Consider the following 6,421-nt stretch of genomic DNA (forward strand, 5'->3'; position numbering starts at 1 on the left):
AAGGGATCACCCAGCTGGGAGATTGTTAAGACTTTTTATGCAAGGGAGTGACATGGTTAAGAAGATGACATTGGAAGCCAGGTGGAAAAGAGATTAGAGATGGGGGGGAAATTAGGTGACTATTACAGTACTGAGAAATGACTGGTCCTGAAAAAGGTTGTTGGGTGTGTATTCTAGGGAAAAGGATAGATAAAAGAGATACTGAGGTAAAATTAATCAGTATGAAGACCACTTGTTGAGTACATTATAATAACAATTACTTTCACAAATGCATTAGACTAAATAATAACTGAGATGCTTTGTAACTCTCAAATTCCATGATTCTAAGCTAAAGGGATGAGGGGATGGTAAGGTGGAAAGGATTTGAAAAAGCCCATAAAGGATGGTAGAAGGGAAGACATTCCAGTTTGTCAGTGTCCTCTCTAAAATGACATGACCATAGATAAATACAATAATCAAGTTGTGATCTGGGTAGAATTTAGGAGAACCATCTCCTCTCCCATTCTGAAAACAAAGGATCATATAGGAAAGAGAAATGGATGTTTCCCACCCTAAGATAGGAAAAAGGTCGAGGCCTTTCAAATCCCCATTGCCCTAGCTCTGTGTACCTCCTCTATTGTGAAAACACATTAACACTATGAAGATTCTGGGTCAATTAAAAAATGATGAAGGAATACATACTTACCTGGTAGGGATGATTCTATGATTAAGAAGGTGGTTTCCCCAGGGTGAGGCTAATCCATTGTACTCTGGATGGGCTGACTCCAATGCAGGAAACTTGACTGCATAATTTGTGGTAGTTGGGGACTGTGTTCATAGAAAGAAAGAAAAAAGAAAGAAAGAGGGAGAGAAAGAAATAAAAAAAGAAAGAAAAAGAAAGAAAAACAAGAAAGAAAAGAAAGGAAAAAGAAAGAGTAGGAGAGGAAGGAACAAAGGAAGAAGAGAGAGAAGAAGCAGAAGCAGAAGAAGGAAGAGAAGAAGGAGAAAAGGAGAAGGAGGAGGAGGAGGAGGAAAAGGAGGAGGAGGAGAAAGAAGAGGAAGAAGAGAGGAAGGGACTAGAAGGAATTTAAAAAACGGGGCAGCAATAAAGAAATAGCTCCTTAACATATGCCAAGGTACAATTGATATGACAAAGGAAAAGCCTATGCTATGCAAAAGACATGAATGACCCTCCCAACGATTTCATTCACTCACAACTTGACCTTAAGAATGTTTTCACACTTTAGCAAGAAAGGAACCAGCTGGGATTCTTGGATAAGCTTTCCTGATTGTACTTGTCTTAAACAATACAATAGGTAAACATCTCAAGATACTGTGTTAAGGGTTTTGAAACTTGTTGAGATAAAGGAGGCACAATACAGTAAATCTTCTAAGTATGAGCCATTCCAAACTGCATTGTAAAGCTATTAGTGAAGAGAATTCTGGCAAGGGGTACACTTGGCAGTCAGGAGCTTTCTTTTTTATCAAAAGTAGAAGTGATATAGGAAGTATGGGCATGATATCTAAGGTAGACACCTTTCTCCCCATCCCTTCTGCAGCTACATTCTCTCCTTTGTTTTCATCTGTGGCACTTTCATTTCTTCTCTGTAAAAGTGACATTTTCTTCAGTGTTCTTTTCCTTCCTTCCTATTCTTAAAATGAGAAAGGTTGCAGCAAGTTGGTTCTCCTTAGATCATGCAGAGAGTTTTCCTCTTTATGACATAACAGAGCTTTTTTGGTCTCTGATCCCCTACTGAAGAGACTGGAACTGCTCCTCCTCATACCTCAACTTTCTATTGGACCAGACTGACTCAATTTCCAAAGGCATCATTGCTTTATTTTTGTTTTTGTTTTAAGACTAGGTCTCCCTAAATCTCCTATGCTTGTAAGTTCATGAATTACTCAGGTACTGAATCTCACTATAATAGGGAAAAGAGCTTTTGACCTGCTTCATTTCCTGACTTTGGCTGGTTTGCCCATCCTTAGGTTACCTTGTTAGTACCTTCCAAACCAGCTACTAATCATATTGATATTGATCCAAGTATAGACACCCAATCGACTTAGTATAAAGCAGCTCAAAACTCCTGAGATCAGGAGATCCACCAGCGTCAACCTCCCACAATTGGGATTATTGGGTATGCATCACCAACTCTGGCTTAAAGATATAATGGCTATTACTCATTCTATATTTTCTTTTTTTTTCTCTTTATTTCTTTTTCTCTTTTTCTCTTTCCTTTTCTCCTTCCCCACCCCTCTTTTAGTCAACAATCTGGTTCATTTTAACATGTGACATTTTACTTTCCAGAAATACTATTGAATACACAAGATAACAAGTATCTGTAATGATGACAAAGTATTTCTCATATAGTTGAAGCCATCTTTAGAACCCCCTGTGTAACTTTCCTTGTCTTTGTCTCTTGTATTTTTTTTAAATTTCTCTCCTTAATTATGCCAATAAATCCCACAGTGGGACTATACTGATTGTACATTCTCTGTAATTATTATCTTTTGAGTGTACCAGATGTATCTGAATTCACAAAACCTCAAAATATTATTTGACAAGTTACTAAACATTAAACTAAAAAGGAATATACAACAATACCTACACATATGAACCTCTGCAGTAAACAAATGTCTCCGAGGACTGCAGTCCTTTATCCCATGTAGTCTCACCAATTAGAGGGCTGTGGATTTTCAGTTTGAAACCCTCCTTATTTGAACCCTGACTACTTTTATGTGGTAGCATCTTGCTCAAAGTCTTTGGAGAGCGATATGTGGCATTTGGAATTTTCTCACCTGGTTTTCATTTATACTTGGTTCTATCTAACTATGTTTGTGTGTCACTGGGAGAAGTGACTTGTGATCATTTATAAAATGAGTGAGTGTTTTTGAAGGAATTTGCTAAAGAAATACCTGGATTTTCAGGTGTTTACTAATTTATGTGAAAGGGCATATAAACAATGAAATATTGATAATAAAATTTCTACAAAAGCCTGGAGTCATCAAATTATTCTGAGTAATATTTCAAAATGACGGATATGCTGGTAAATATTTAACAACCAGCTCTCCAGGAAAAAATTGTGGCACACTTTTAAGTTTAATCTGCATTATTAACATTTTCTTCATCAGTTTCTTAAATCTCAATCTGAAACTAAATTAAAATGATCAATAAAACAATGTCATGCTGTGACTTATAGCATTTGGTTACACAGTATAATATTAATCGAGCTTACCCCTGTCCACAAGGGTCCTAAAAGAATTTCTAGGAAGTAAGAAATCTGAAGTCTTTAGTAATAAAAATAACATCACTTAAAAGTGCTTTACAAATATCTAATTTTATCTTCACAACAGCCCTGAGGTATTATTCCCATTTTATGGATAATAATAACAATAATAATGATAAATGAACTTTTATATAGTGCTTACTATATGCCAGGGACTGTGCTAAGTATTTTACAATTATTATCTCATTTGATCCTCACAACAACCTTGAAAGAATTATCTCTGTTTTACGTATAGAGGAACTGAGACAAACAGATTACATGACTTGTCCAGGGTTACACAGCTACATAGTATTTTAAGTGGGATTTGAACTTAGGTTTTCCTGACTCCAGCACTTGGTAAATTCATTTGGGGGTTTCTTTCAAAAAGTGAAGAGTGGATTCTTTCTATTTCTACTTTGCCTTCTGGTTCTAAGACTTCTGGGCAGTTTACTTTTAAGATTTGTTGAAATATAATTTCTAGACTCCTTTTTGATCCTGGTGTTTAAAATAGTTCAATGATTCTTAATCTTTTTTTCTTCCTAGATCAGTTGTTTTTGCTTTGATATGTCTTATATTTCCTTTTATTTTTTTCAGCTTTTCAACTTTATTTTATTATTACTTATTGCCTTATGAAGTCATTGGCTTCTATTTGGTCCATTCTAATTTTGGGGGAATTTGTTGCTTTGGCAAGGTTTTGTATCTCTTGTGCCAAACTGTTAATCATTTTTTGGATTCTTTCTTAGCTCTAATTTCTTTCCCAGTGTTTTTCTTCAAGTACTCATTCAATTTATACATTTGAGAAAAAAATTTTTAAAAAAACCATTTCATCTCTTCAGTGAATTCTAGCTGAGCTTGTGCTATTTTTTTTTTTTTTTTGGTTTGGTTTTACTTTACCTTTTCTTCTCTGAGGTATTGTTTGTAGATATTTTGGAGTCATTCTCTTTTTTCTGTGTTTGTGTGTTGATTGCCTCTGACACCATATAATTCATTATTGTTAAATACTTTACTGTTTGCCCATTCTTCCAGACTATTTCCTGACTTTTAACATAATGTTTGGACTGGGCTTTTCTGGATAAAGGATCTGGGCTAGTTCCTATTGCTATTTTCTTGGAGTAGTGAGTGTTGTGCTATTCCAGGATCTCGGGGATTGGCTGGGGACTTGCAAGATTTTTGTACTCCTAAAACAATCTGATTTAGGTCAAAGTTTGATGTTGTTCCTTGATCTGAGCTCTGCAGGTTCTGTGAAAGATCAAATGGTGCTGGATTCCATCTGTTATCTAGCTGGAAAGTTGTACTGGTTCAAAATGGTGGAATTATAGACATCCTTTTGGTCTGCCTTGGTTTTTTCTCTGCAGGCTGTGCTAAATGCTGGAAGTGAGGCTATGCCCTGAGCTTTGGTTCTGAGCCATGCCATTGATGCTTCTTGGCCTCTGAATTTCCTCCTTTCTCAGTACATCATCTCAGTTTCCCTACCCAGGAACACCACTACCCAGAGCAGGTCCCTTTCATAGTCTACCTTGTATCAGCTATCCTCAAGTGGGTGGTAGATGACAAAGTTGCCATTTCAGACCTATACTATAATTGTTTCACCCTTTTATATGGGAGCATGAATCTGGGGCTCCTTCTTCCCCCTAATTATTTTAAGGGTAATTAGCTATTATTCTATATGAACAAATAATTATTATTATTCATAAGTTTGCTGAGACGTTGAAAAGTTAAGTTTATTCTTATAGCCCAACTTCCAAGCACCACTTTTCATTAGAATAAGCATGGCATTGGATACTGCTTGCCAACCTTAGTCAGGAAGATCTGTGATCAAATTCTGCTGGTGACAGTTAGTAGTTATGCACCCAAGGGCAAATCATAGCATCATGTCACTACAAGTGACTTCCTTGGTCAATTCGCACAATCCTCATATGACTAAGTAAGAAATGGAGTCACAGAAGTCTAAAGTGATGGCCAAGGTCACACAAGGGGAAAATGGAAAGATTCAGAGCAGATCCTCTGGTTCCAAATCAATGGCCCTTTTCAGTTCACTTTTTGAGTCTCAGGATACTGAGTCAAGTGGAAATAAAAATAACTGAAGAACAGACCTTATTATATGCATCATAGCACAGTGGATAGAAAGCTGTCCTTAGATCAGGCAGTTTGGGGTTCAAAACCTGCTTCTGACACATACTGGTTGTGTAACCCTGTACAATTCACTCAGCCTCTCAGTGTTATAGGTGACTCTCTGTGGTTATTGCACAGAAGATGCTGGTATATATTGGTAGAGAGAAGATCCTCAAATGGGAGTTCCTTAAATCAATGAGATCATAATTCTAGGTCTGGTTCCTTTTTTTTTTTTTTTTAATCAGGCCTAAATTTGATGATTCTGAGAAGAGCATAGCAAACTTCAAAGTACTATACAAATATCTTTCATTATTATTATTATGTGATTTAAGTACAAGAAATTCCATAAAAGAAGATTGCATTTCTGGAGGGTTTGCTTTTGAAAGCAAACTGGTTCACACATAACCCCATCAGGAATAGTTTCCTCCCCTTTGGGGCATTCAGCAGATCTGAGTTGTCATTGGAGGTGCTAATGCTGGAAGGGAAAAAGAAGCTGGTAAAACTCCTTGTTAATCTGCTCATGTGGCTTCTGGACTGCATGCCTGCAGAGCAATAGTCTTCAAAGCCAAGCCCACAGAGCCGTGCTTGCAAATGGATTCTGGCCATTGAACAAAAAACCTGGCAGTCTCTGACTGAGAGCTTGTTGGAAAGGCCAAAGAACATACTGCGAATAGCTTTTCATAAGTCATTAGTAGCCTAGAAATTCATTCAAATCTAGGCAATCAAGTAGACTTTTCTTTTTTTCCTTCTTCACCCCAAGTCTGAACCTTATCAACATTTCTTTGCTAGATGTTTAAACAGTCTTCTCTGTCCATAGGATCTTACTGTGCCCATGTGATCCCATTCCAGAATTTCCCCCCAGGCCACTTGAAAATTATAAAAATCCTTTTTCATAAGGGAAGCACATGAGTTAGAAGTTGTGTAAAATTCTCAGACTTCACAAGTGAAAAAGAGAATTATCCCAATAAGTTTCTATTCAGCGTACATTTATTAAGTATTTACTACATGCTATGCAATGAGCTAGGATAGAAAGACAAAAACTAAACAAGAGCTAGGATAAAAAGACA

General features: G+C 36.7%; 1 pseudogene; it reads left to right on the top strand.

The window, feature by feature from the left end:
* Nucleotides 1–677: 677 nt before the first annotated feature.
* Nucleotides 678–817, top strand: LOC123232786 (annotated as a pseudogene).
* Nucleotides 818–6,421: the final 5,604 nt, after the last annotated feature.

Source organism: Gracilinanus agilis, chromosome 1, assembly GCF_016433145.1.
Source record: "Gracilinanus agilis isolate LMUSP501 chromosome 1, AgileGrace, whole genome shotgun sequence".
NCBI lineage: Eukaryota > Metazoa > Chordata > Mammalia > Didelphimorphia > Didelphidae > Gracilinanus > Gracilinanus agilis.